Source organism: Acanthaster planci, linkage group LG13, assembly GCF_054643075.1.
Source record: "Acanthaster planci isolate LZ-2023a linkage group LG13, COTS_SCS, whole genome shotgun sequence".
NCBI classification, from domain to species: domain Eukaryota; kingdom Metazoa; phylum Echinodermata; class Asteroidea; order Valvatida; family Acanthasteridae; genus Acanthaster; species Acanthaster planci.
This window is the reverse complement of record NC_141789.1, coordinates 8,822,826-8,837,100: the sequence shown is the minus strand read 5'-3', so window position 1 is coordinate 8,837,100 and position 14,275 is coordinate 8,822,826.

The window sequence follows — 14,275 nt, the reverse complement described above, 5'->3', positions numbered from 1 at the left end:
TAAAATGAATTCAAAATAGTTAAACAGCCTGAAAGCTAATAACTGAGGAATGCACTAAAAAACTTTTGCTGGTGCAAATTACAACAATTTGCTAGTTTTTGATTAAAACGAGAAGAAGGAAGTTTCCACTCTCAGAACATCAGGAAGGTAATTTGAGGAAACTCCCATTCCTGCGAAAAAAAAATATATTCCTGACTTGTTGCCATTCCTAGACATCAATATGATATGTCACTTTAAATATCATCGTTTTGTTTCTGAATCTATCACCTAATAAAATTCAAGTAAAATGTTTGATATTTATTTTCGGCTTTAAGCAACGTAACTCATATCGTTGAAGTTTTAAATTTGAGACAAAAATTGTACACTTTTTTTCTCTTGACGATGGTCAGAACAGAACCAGCCGAAGCAATCGATAAAATGCTTTTGACACAAGCTCCTTCCACTGTAACGCAGCGTGAAGGGCAGTTACTGTGTTATAGAGCTGTTTAATAATGATTCTAATGATTACATTTATTTAGCATCACTTTAAACTTAATTGTCATTGGCGCTTTACAACGTTAAAACATGCCTGAAGAAAATACAAGATTAAAAGTGAGGGACAAAAACACTTTAAAACTCTGCCCCTAGTAAATCATCAAAACAAGGTTGATGAAAAATTTGCTGAAGTCAATTACACAAGAAGCATTCACAATATTAAAACATACACAAATAATGCACAATTACAGACAATAAGTTACACAAATACACCTTGCAACTCTAGCAGAACATAGCGAAGGCTTCTTTAAAAAGATGGGTTTTGAGATTTGTCTTAAAATTGGTAAACGTGTTAATTAACTTGTATTACCGGCAATGTGTTCCAAACCTGAGGGGCACAGACACTAAAAGCTCTGTTGCCAGCTGTGACCTTTCTTGATTTGGTTTGCATTTCAGAGTTGGAGCTGAACTGGCTCTTGCTTGTCATTGAAATTGTTTGAGTGGAAAGTTGAGATCAAGAGGACAGTGCTCCAAACAGCCTCGAAGGCAAATATTAAAAGTATATTATATTTAATCCGCTGGTGAACCGGGGACCAATGTATACGGCATAGAATTTGGGAAGTGTTATTCCTTTAAGTACCTGGTAATAACCTTACTGCCTCATTTTGAAGTTTTTTAAGGCGACTTAACTCATATCAAGGAAGCCCAAAATACAAGGAATTACAAAAGTCTAACCGCGATTTCCCAAAGGCATGGACAATGCTACCTAACAGGTAGGCAAATATTTCTTAACAGTAGCAATCTTTTGCAAGTGGAAAAAAACTGTAGATATAACCTGCTAAATTTGTCTATGAAATGTTAAATTGCAGTCAAATACTACACCAAGGTTGCGGGCAAAATCACTTGGATGATTTCAGCATTGCAAACCGTAACGTAGACATCGTTCAAAGAAATTGTCACTCTGATCGGGAGATCGCAAAAACAAGAAATTCAGTTTTCAAATCACTGTGTTTCAGCTTATTTTCCATTATTATGTGACGAATATCCTGATGCACTGTTCAAGTTAAGTAATAACACCGGATAATGAAAAGGCATCAGAAAAATAAAAATCGTGCGAACATCGCGTATCTTTAGCAAAAAGCGCCCAGAAATTCCATGATCTTTGGTAATTTTAGCCAGTGGAAAAATATAACATGAAAAAGTGGAACTCTGTACTTTAAATTATGAAAGCTTGATATCCTTAATTAAACCAACCTTAACTCTGAATGTACGACCATTCAACTATTCATTTACAGAGAGAGTTGCGACATGAATGTCTCAATTTCAGCACACAATAGCTGCGTGCTGCACACATAATGAATGGTAATTTTGGTTCCAAAGTCTGTCGTTGGGGCTACTCCCTCTCTGTGCTCACATACATATAAACGCATTGACTGCCAGATCGCATTAAAAACTGCGTGAACATTTTGTGATCTTCGGAGCACCCGACTAAAATTTAAATTTTGGACATTCACCCCATCGTATAAGTCACCCACAGTTGAAGAATTCCAGCCATACGATGACGGAGGCCATTATTTGATTCTGACAAAAATCCCTTTTTAAAATCTGGGCCATGTATATTCAAAACAATGCGGTTGCAAAATTTGTAAAGAAGAGTAAGCGGTACCCAAGAGCAAATGTGCACGTATTTCGAGACCACAATGTAAACAAATACAGGTATTGTAAGTCCGTTTTACCGCGCAGTGCGCTATGAACGCGCCACCATCCGCAGTTTCGCCTTCTGCTTGCCCATATTTTTTTAATCACAGATATACCTGCGACACTGGTGGTCTATGCGTTTATGTGTCTGTGATGCAGTTGTGCTGTGTTTCTGTGAAGAGCGCCACCTATTGTTAAAACCGTCTGTATAACAACGCCGCCACCGAATTTTGGTGCCTATTCCCCTCCCGTTTCCAATCTAGAGATTTGGGATGACAGTAAAAGAATTAACTTTGTCTACTTTTTGGTACGGATGCTCAGTGCCCTGGCCACAACTACCCATCGTTCAACTGTCCTTGTTACGCGAAGTGTAGTCTGGGCTTAAGACTGGTTTAACTGTTTTTGCAGGTGCACCGTGCAGACGACATGCGCTCTCCAGCAAAGCCTAATAGCAGTAAAAGTTTACAAGAGACTACCTGCCAGAAAAACAGTCTTATGAAATCTGGCAGTCTGCATGACGCGCGGTTTTGGGCAGTGCGCATGCGCAATCATTCATGGTAACATGAGTGGGGTAAACTCGGATTTTTTTCTGGTTTTCTGGCAGTTTGTGTCGCGTGAATATAGCGCCCTCTATCGGTGCTGCTATTCAGCTGTGCTCGCTAGGCAAAGTCCACGGTGCACCGGCCGAAACATGTAGTAAAACAAGGCAACACAACGCCAAGTGCTGTGAATTGATCAAGAACAAGCCAGTAACGAATTGTCCACATTCCTCTAACACTTCTGGTAACTGTTCCCTCCGTAATTTGTCAAAATTGCTCATTATTTTCCCCAGTTTGATTTGAGGTCTCTCTCTGACACACCAAATAACATCTGAATAACTGCCGAGCACATGCGGCACATGGTTGAAATGTTTCTGACCAAAAGTCAAGAGCGCCCCCACATTTGGTGCTTTCTTATTATTGTGGAACTCGCGCGTTAGTTTGCTTGGAGAGTCATTCATGAGCCATACTGATCACCAATGGACAGACTTAAGGGGGTTGGACATTTGCCCTGTACACTGTAAGAAGGAAAGTATACCTACCTCTTAATGTTTGTAAAAAAAAAAAAAAGAAACAGGCTACAGGTCTAGCTGGTTGTATTTCTTCAAGCTCCATTGCTAGCTTGTGAATCTTTGCTCTTCACCACACAAGGAATGGCGTATTTAGAAGACACTGAATTTCTAGCCGTTGTCGGCAAATTTAACTAAACGGTATTTAGCGAGCCATAAGTAGACAGCGCCCTCTTTGATGTGTATAGGACATAGGTAAGCCTATTAACGTTACAGAAACGGTGAAAATGTAGGTATGTTCGTCCCAAGTCTATAAATGTTTTTTCCCTGAATTCTAGCCGTTTTGAATAGCATCTGTGAACCAGCAATTACTTCTCTTCAGTCTGGATTTCACAGACAAGCTAGCGGGTATGTGCGCAAATGAATGAGCCCTGAAATGTACGTGATTTTCTTGATGTGACGATTCCCAAGCTGATCTTCAATTTGCCTTATGGCAAGTCGTTCCACAGTCAAGATTGTCTGTCGGCTTGACCGAAATTTGAAGTCCACAAATTTGAAGTACTGCGTTGTGGAAAACATAATCATTGGTTTGGTTTCAACACGTTTAACTCGTACTCCACGTTCACTACATATATAATTTGTTTCCATGGAGTCACAGGTAACCCCGTAGTAACATCTCGTTCATGTTTTCAAAAAAAGTGACAAACCCCGGAAAATGGATAATTTTTCGATCTGGAGTTTTTCCTATCATCTTATTTCCTTTAATCCAAATAACAAATTAACCCAGAGTTTCAAAAATGTGAAGATTGGATATTATTAGATTTAGGCCTACTATGTGACAAAACATATGTATGTTGCAATATGAAAAAAAAGACATCTGGGTTTTTCTATTTTCACAAAGTGAATGAATACTATCATAAGTTTTAATTAATGAATCATCCTTTTAATTAATAAACAATACATCTGTAACTTAGTATAGATTAGCAGTTCCCAAGTCTTAAATTTCATGACTTTTAAAAAAATCCTGAATCTGTTTCATGAAATTGATCGAAAAAGTGTATCGAAACGGCAGATATTTTGATACTTGTTTATCTCCGAGTGTCCGTTTGGTAAGATTTGGAGGTTCTGTCACTTCGTGAAAACATTGACAATCTTTTACCTCCATGAGGAATTCCTTTTGAAGAACTCAAGCGTACCTACGTGGCAATGGGTAATTACCAAGACACTTATCATACTAGGTAAATTATACTGCAAGGGTAAAATAGAATTAGATATAAAACATCCAATACATTTTCGTATATATTTTCCTTTCTCGTAATATAACAAAAACGTGAAGCCTCCAGCCTTCTCTCGTCTCCACTTCCTTTCCAATGATCCCGGCTAAATCTTTCGCGTGCACATGACAGATGTCACTGAAATCCTGTTTGTTTCACACGGACTACAGAGGATCACGGTTAGTGGTCCCAACACTTGTTCGCTCCGTCCATCAGGTAGGTTGAGTGTAAACGAGCCAACGGCAGATCATCGTGATCAAAGTCCGTGTAAACAAACAGATCATAAATTTACCAAGCTTTGACATAGGCAACAAGTAGCCAACGGTCCTCTGCACGTTAGTAGCTCTGATGGGTTGTTTTGCCTTTATAAGATTTGGTGAAAGGCATGACCCCGTCGATGGGGCGCTGGAAAGCGTCAACCTCTATCTGGGTTGGAAGGAACAATAACGCTCAAGCATTGCTACAGGAAAGGGCTAGGTGTGCGACATCATAAATGATCCGTGTTGTCCCTCAGTTCAAGAAGGTCTAGCCAGGCAAGTGACAGGAAATCTTACTCCACTCCTAATGTCACCTTGAATATGAACGAATCCTGGTATTTAAATAATAGGGACAAGGTAAACGAACTTTTCGGTAATGTGGTACGGTAACGTTGCATATAAGGAGCAGTGCAAGTAGCGGCCGCGGACATCAAAAACAAAACCCAGACATTTACGACCTGGAACGAAGTATAAAAGAATGGGGTTAGCGAACCCCTCTCTCATGCATAACGCCCTCTTTTGATGCCAATGTTCTTAGAAGATCAATCCCAACACTGTTACCTGGTGGTGGTCCTCTAAAGCTGGTTTTTCATTCCCGTTTTTTGAAGTACAGTGTACTATAATTAGCCAACTGTACAGCAGGGCGATTCAAGAAATTCAACTGAGCTTTAAATGGCGTTTGCACAAATCCTGGGCATATCTGGTCTTGCAAACCCCTGCCTGAACTGCCTTGTGCGTGTATGTGATCTGGGGCTAAAAGTAAAACGGGTCACTTTAGGTCCCTGCATAAAATTATTTAAAAATGCTTCCGTAGTTCTCAACCGACTTGGGTCACCTGGTGCAGAACCTCCAACCAGGGTTCACTTTGAAGTTTCCCTGAGTCACTTTGAGATAATTTTCCTGTTGCTATTGCTATTAGGCAGAATCACTCACCACAAAGACATTTTTTTTGCAAACTGTGCTTTTATATTTTTTCAAAGATTCTGCCAAAGCCTACAAAAACATAAAAATGAATGTGAATTCTAACCATTGACCAAGACAGAATTGTACCGCCACTCAAAGGCAAGCAGATTTAACATTTCAAAGATTTCAAGTCAGGAAACCACTTTTTATTCAGTAATTTTTTCTATTTTATTTTGTGTATGGGTGGGTAGGTCGGTGGGTGTGTGTACGTTTGGGTGCACTATTTTATATGGAATTCCATATCTGCCGTCGTGTGTCGCCTGTCGTCCGTTTTTTTTGTCTCGATTGCGCATTGGTATTTTTAACTTTGACCTTTCATCTTTTCACATGCCCATTTACTTGATCGATAGATCCATCGTGCCTGATTCTCATTTTAGCAGTGGAACTAGAAGATTTGCGCCGAACCCCACTTGAAATAAAAGTAATAGCCTGTCATTTTTAAAGACTGACATCGGTATATTGACGTGTAAATGAAATAATACCATTTTTGTTACATCGATAACTTAGTTACTCTAGACGTAACTTTACTCGTTAACAGCCTGACTTTAGGTCTATAGCCTATGTAATATTTCTCTCTGTCCCTGCACGATATCCCAAAGAACGGAATGTAAATAATAGATTATTTACAATGTTTGATTCCTTAATAGTTTTCATAATAGACGAACTGATTCAATATTATTTTAAGGGCGGGTATACCTATGATGAAACCTGCTGTATACTCCAAATTAGACATGACTTGAGTTGCAGGTTGGCTCACAGAAGTCTTTTAAACAGTAACGTTACTTGTTAGCCCCATAAATAATGCTGATATGCTGTACAAGCTATTCTCATTGGTCTATCCACCATGGCATACACACCCACAAAAACCAAAACGTCAAATTTTTGTGAAACTTAAACCAAGTGGTAATTGCCTTCAAACAATACATTCAATAAACAGTTTGTTATCCACAGCACTGTCTAGTATTTCTGGAGTTCAAGGTGAAGTTGAGAGGACAAAAGGGAATATCTGTATCGGTTGGCAGATGTCTTTCTAGAATTTGATGAAAACAAGTCGGCACATTTTTACAGGATGCAAATTAGAATAAGACTGTGGATAAGTTGGCCTGAACATTTTGCTGAAAATATTTTCCCCCAAAAAACACTCAGTTGAATTCTCAGAAAAGCAATATTTTCTTAACAAGAGGCAGGGGTATTCTAGCATTATTGGCATTAATTATGGGACTAATATATGCTTTGCAGGTGGAATTTGTACTTGCCTATTAGAAAAAGATCCTTAAAAGTGAATGGAATCATCAAATTGTCATATGTTAAACGCCGGCTTTTGCTGGCCCTATGCAACCCATTTGATGGACGACAGACGACGCACGACGGGCGACGCACGACGGACGATGCATGACGGACAACGCACGACAGACGACGCACGACGGGCGACGGAAAATGGCATGTTTGGAACTGGTAAATGGCAGAGTTGGGACACAACAAAAAGCAAAAAGCGACCGACGACGGACGACGGGCGACGGCAGATATGGAATTCCATAATTATACCTGTGGCCTAGTGAACAAAAGATGTCTACACGATACCCGACTCAAGTCATGACCCTACGTGACGTCGGCGTTTATGCATTGGATATGGAGGCGGTGCTGCATTACTTCGCGCCCTCTTGTGTCCACTTATTACTTTGAGTTGAGAAATCATCTACCAAAAGAAAAAAAAAAGCAGCCAATCAAATTGCTGGACTTATTTTACGTCATTCATGTCTCCAATATAATGAATGAATCTACAAGTCTGAACACGCTGATTGGTGGAAATTCCGTATGCATTCTGCAAGATCATGTCGTTCATGTGTAAATATGAATAACTACATATCACCGAGGGGTGAGGTGATTGGCTTATTCGTGACACACGTTGTGCAATCTTTGACGTTAACGCCCAATATCACAGAAAGGCTATCAGATGTGGGCGCAATAAGAAGTTACGTGAGCGGATGAGCTCAACGACAGTTTACTGTGTACAGTGAAGGAATGGCTGACTGGGGAAGAGCAACGTAAGTCCAACTTGTTTCAAGTCTCACACAATGGAAGAAGGGGAGACGTTCTGTGGATTTACCCATCTCCACAGGATACTTCCCCTTCTCTGAAAAAGAAGTTTATAGACTGGTAGCCAGATGAGTTTACCTTGTTTTGTCGGATTTATAATATTTCTTTACACATTCTGAACAAAGAGGTCCTAAATTTGAGGAATTTGAATGATGACACCTTGTCGCCGCACGTATGTTTCAGAAGGATATTATTAACTGCGCATGTCCCGTTTTTAAGTTCATTTGCATGCGTAATGAGGGCCACGGAAATTCTTGCAAGCTGCTTCATTTAATGAAATTTGTGTCTTTGTTTTCAATTTTTGGAAATAAAAATTCCCGCCCAAAATATTTTCATGGTAATATTAGGTCTTTTCCTAACATGTCTTGTGAAAATAAAATTAAGAAGTAGTACCCGAGTGGTCAAAACTAGCTTTTTCGCCCGCCTTGGCGCATGACATCAGTTGACTCCAAAACTTGTCCACCGAATTCCATCAAATATCAGACGAACAAATCAAATTGAGGCACTGAAGTATGAATAATTATTAATTGTGATGATTATGTTTATGTTTAGCAGAAATACCAAGTTGTTTCATAGATTTGAGGTTAAATTGAACATTTTGAAGATGTACAGTGCATGAACATTTTGGGTATGCACGTATCGTTTATAGTGGCAGTGTACGCATGTACATTTGTAATCACGAAGTGTGCATCATTGGTTCACTTAAGTAATTCACACGCTGATTCGAGGATTTATCAATAATTTGGCTCTAATGGCTGATTTTCTCAGGAGAGCAGACAGGAAAAATTCCTTATTTATGGAAGTCTTGTCCACATGTTTTTCATTTAACAAGTTTAATCTTGTGCGTGTATTTAAATTGTAAGCTTAGGTCTGCCATGTACATGTAACTGTGTCAAGGTGGAGTCTGCTTAGTTAGGTTGTTCCTTTTCCCCTCTTTCCTTTGCTTTTATAGTTTTCACGGAGTGTCTAATTATACACGGAGCATATTGGATTGGGGTGCCCACATGCAGACGCATAGAGAGTACTCATTAAACATGGCTCCGTGACTTTGAGAAGTTAGATATTTTAGTGAAGCTTGTGTCATCATCAGTTTTGCGATTTCAGAGTCAACTACAACAAGGTTACTATATCACAGACCTGTCCTGCAAAAGCAAGAGTCAAGAAAGTTTGACTGACATTTGTCGTGCCGGGGAGTATATACCAGTGACTTTCTGACAAACACTGTACAATTGCTGGTGAAGTCTTGCCAAGTTGTCGATCGTTCAAAATGAGTAATGCTAGTACATGGTAGAGTTCTGACTAATTTGAAAGAAATTTTGAAGAGAGTTGCAGAAACTAACGTCATTGAAAAAACATTCAAGGATACCGAGGATAGAGTGTTGCAGTGCTACGTATATGGAAAGACAAGAAAATAGTGTTTCTTAATTAACATTTTTTCTCAGTCCTATACTCATGTCTTTTGTCTTTATGATTAGAAACTGGAGGCAGGATAAAGCCTTATTTTCTGGACTGCATGATGAACTAAGGTACCAGTATCACATTTACTAGTCCACACAAACAATAAGACTTAAAGACCCACTGTCACTGAGAAACTGACATACGAGACAAAAAAGCGTACAAAGGAAGGCTGAAACTTACTTTAAGCTACACTAATTAAAATCGATAACGGATACAAGCGTATTTAGCATGCCGTTCTGAACAAGCTCAATATAAAACAACTTTGAAAACAAGTGTCACTACACCGGCACTAACGTCAGTAAGTGTAAGTGTAAGCCTGTAATGCCAGAGTCATATTACCTGATTACTCAGCTGAGAGAAGCCCAGAAGAAAAACTTGTATCAAGTCAAATTTGTGTGCAAACTAACCACCTAACTTTACAATCACAAACCTGCTAATGATATGCGGTACTTGTTAAATTTTTACGTTACATTACGTTACATTTTTACATTATTATGTGTATCCTAACCGACTCCAATGAATTACCAAATACTGTTCCAAACAGCACCAGACTGATCAATTTGGTCACTCTTTCGAAATGACCAATTTTAAAAATGTTTTCCCTGCTAAAACAAACAATTTTGCTTCATTTGTTGAATGGTAGTTTAAAAAGCGCCAGCAATAGTTGAAAAAAGGTGTCACATCATGTAGATAACAACCGTTGAAGGAAATTTTCGCTCATATCTCAAAACGCCAAAACGTCATCAAAGGTTTTAATGCAGATTCTTGTTGTCTCTGGTCTACAAAATAGAAATCCCTCCAAATATAAAATCCTCCAAAACAAGGTCCAGGGACAAAATGGCATTTTGGGTCAGGGTCATCTGTTGTTAAAAGAAGAGGAGCAGGCAAGGAAACAGTTTACAAAAGTCCAACTGAAAATCCCATTTCAAGAAAAATTTCCCCGGTTTTTTTTTTAACTGCACGAAAACAAAGGAATGTCCTCACTTACATGTGTGTGATGAAACGAGGAGTTGGAAGATTAATGTTAAAGCACATGCCACTGTACAAGGAAATGGGACAAAAATGAAAACCTTTTGCCTGTACCTGTGTTGGAAAATATTGAGCATTGCTCAAGAACTTTGTGTCTCTCACGCTTATTACTCGGGAGCAGATTCATGGAGCTGGGGTTGGGTGGTGGCGGTGGGTGGGGGTCACCTCCTTGCCTTTTTGATCCACATCAAAAGGTTGGTAAATCCTATAAAACATAAACCATGTAGGGGATTTATTTTGCGTCAAACAAACAGCGACCAACAATGACAACTACAGGTAGTGACCCCCCACAAACACAAATTTTGCCGACCCTCCGGCCCATGTTACTGGTATCAAATATCTAGTTGCAAGACATCTATGGAAAAACCCAGAGGACAGGGGCATTAAAAAGGATTTATAATGACCTCAAGGAAAAGTGTACTTGACTTTTTGAGGGGTCAACAGAGGACTTCATGAAAAATGCAAATAAAAGCCGAAACATTGAAAGTTAGAAGGCATAATGCAATACTAAGACAGCAGCGTTTTACATTACTCCCATTGCAGACGTTTTGCGTTGGGTCTCAAGTCTGGCTCTCACCTTTATGGTTATTTCCATCTCTGACAAAAGCTATAACACTAGATAATCCCGATTGGTCCGGCAAGGAATCTGAAGTTTACGGAGGCTCAACAGCAGGAAAGGTCTAAAGAGAGTTCGCTGTCATGGAAACGTATTTATCCACTGACTTCAAAACTCCCAAGATAAAAGAAAATGGAAATGTAGCCTCGATTCCACCTGCACACGTCGATGGGTTTGTTAATTGAGTGGTCAGTGACCCTCTGATTGCAGAGCTCTTCTGTAGACTTTTAATTCCCTAAAGTGGATCAGGTTCCCCACTACTTGTTCCCTCGTGTTTTCCCTTTGTCTACGAGGGGAAATACCTTTGCACGTTCTCAACCAATATTGTTGTATTAAATTTAATATTCATATAATCCACGGAGATCCTTCCCTCAAGAGTGTAGAACGGGTACCCATTATCTCTGATGCTCGGAAGACTTACTGGCTGAGACTTTGATAGCGTGCCTTCCTAGCTTAAGAAGTCCAATGGTTTCAATCTGGATGTTTATCATTTAAGATTTGCAGATGAACGGAGGAAAAAGCCATTGTCGTTATTTTCCATTCAAAGGTTCATCAGGAGACACGACAAAGGAGCGGCCGTAATTGCACCACTGTTAACTAATAATACGAGCGGTGTTGTACAGTTCCTCCCTAACTAAAATGAACAACAGACTTAACAGAATCGTAATATTTGAAATCAGACTTGGATTTCCGGTCTCCTTCTTTGTGCAAGTCTTTTTATCAACTTTCATATCTTCTAACGGTAGATGTCTTTTTGTTAAAACGCGTCTTCTGCGTAATGAGGATCGGCTGCTGTTTCATACTGCAATTCGTGTAAGCTGTAACTTTCCGACGTCACTGACGTATAAGCTCACTACAGACACATGGGCTAACCTTTGCCGAACTGACCTCTGAAAAACCAAAAGATCTGACGTTGAAATTTGGCGCGTTTTAGTTAAATTAGGGGGTGCTGGCAACCAGGAGAAAGCGTGAGCCTGAGACCAGTGGGAGAGGTAATTATATTTTTATATGTACCGAACACGCTCTCGCCTCTATTGGCGAAATGATGCCGAAGGAAAAGGCATGAAACTCACGTCCCAGTTCCGATTATAAAATGGGATCATTATTCATCTTCTTGAAGAAATGCTGAGGCCAAAGGTCGAAGTTACATATACATCGTCTGTAAAAAGAAACCGCTACAAATTTCGGCTTCTAACACTGCTCCAAACAAGTCTTATCTCAATTTAATACAGGTATTGTAAGTACATTCTGTTCCTTGATGAAAAAGCAACTTACTTTCCAAGTTACAAACGTATTCATTAATGGGGTCACTATCAAAATCAAGCGCTAGGTGTTTGACTGGGGGGGGGAACGAACCGAACACTGTTAGACAATAAGAGTTAGTCACTGTGAGATAGAGATAGTAGGACTAAACTGAGCGTTGGTTTAATACGTCGATTCCTGGGAATAATTATTCGTCTCGCTAATATAGCAGCAAGTACAGTCTGTCTGTTATTCACAAGGCCAGAAGGTAGCAAGTATGTTTCATCGAGGTTTTCTTTGAAATCATTGAAAGATATTCCCAAAGAAATACCGAGAGGAGTAAAATGTGGCTCAGAAATATAACAATTTCAAATAAAAGAATATCAAGTGTACGACGAATCATCTTTTAAATAAAGTAAATTTTAGGGATTCAAAATCATGACATCCTTTTTAGGCTATATCGTGATTATTATGCGCAAATATGAGATTAAGGTGTATCTGTTTTCTTTCTTTTGTTTTGGAATGGTTATTTATCAAATTATATGAAGTTTCGGTGAACGTTTAACTCTGTATGACGTAAAAGAGTACATCAGCAAGGACAAAGAGACAGGAAGCAACAAGTAAAAATATTATAACCTAACAAATATTAAGATAAGTTAATTTTTGAAATGTTTGCAGGAGTGGTTACTGGTCAAAATTTTGTTCATGGTGATATTAGTTTTTATTGTGGTCAAGGGTTAGCCGATTAGAAATGGGTGATTTTCGAAATTTTAGCAGCGGACTTAACAGAAAATACCGTTGTCCGATTCCCGGTGTCGTTTTTCCAATATAAATGTACTATGTACGTGCATGTGCGTGCAGGTCTGTTGGGAAATCTTTGAGAAGGACTATTAAACACAAAATCAAACGCTTGGACAGGGTGTCTTGAGCGGACTGAGTGACTCCAATGAAAAGAAATTTTATTGGAACCACACAGTCTGCCTCACCCACAACACATCATAAGAAAATCTCGATATTTGGAGATATTGCCAATTGGTATTCACATTGAACTTAAAAGTTGCAAAGAGTTTCCAAATATTGAAGGGTTTGTTGTGTCTGTTGAAGCTGAACTTATTTTGTCACAAACTATTCATTGCTTTTCTTAAGGGTTTTTAGGTGTATTTGCATGGCACTAAGTGAGCGGCGGAAAAAAATAGTACCTTTTGTCACAGTTTTGCCATATTTTTCTTGGGAAAGAATTATTGTCACTTAATTTGTCATTCACACGGTCAAAAGGATATCTATCAGTCACATCTACCAGTCGCATGGAAACTCCTGTTATTGCGCCAGTCGACTCAGCTCCAATCTTTTGACTCAAAATGAATCGAATCCAATTAAACATACAACGGGTTGAAAGTTGCACTCAATGTGACCTGTGGACTGGCAACACATGCATAAAATTCACCATTAAAGGCCACCAGAAGGCCAATAGCAAGTGCAATCGGCACCTCTGCATAAACGTGTTTAGTTACATGGATGAATGTGGAATGTGAATTCTTTTATACAGTTAGGTAAAGTCTCAATATTTTTCAGTGATCAAAACATTAAAACCAAATTAACTTGACTGCACGGCTAACGTGCTGTAAATCATATTGGATTCAATTATCCCAGGCCCCCATTTTAATCAGTGGCGTGCCCAGGTCTTGGATTGTTTTCTAAAAATTGCTGTCGAAATTATTTCTTTCGTTAAAGAATTCCCCCAGGAAAGATAGTAGTACCGTTGCCAAAATGCTGGTATTTTTCGATTCATGACCCCGTTGGATACGTCATGGAATTTAATATTGAATCCTTATCTCCTGTAAAAGGTGGACCTATTTTCTGTCTTCTGGCAGATTAATTGTTACAAACCATTTTGATCATATCCTGCTTTTTTTACACTGGCAAACCTTTCTGCACAGTACATATGGCAGAAAATTTAACAACGTCTGCACCGTTGATGGGAAGTTGAGTGAATTGTAAGTACGCAGGGTGTCCCCAAAACTGCAACTCAAAAGTAACAAAATTACTGTTTCCCAAGTTGATCTTCAGAAATGGTTGTTTTGGTTATCAGATGGAAGCTTACACCATTTTCTACATATGG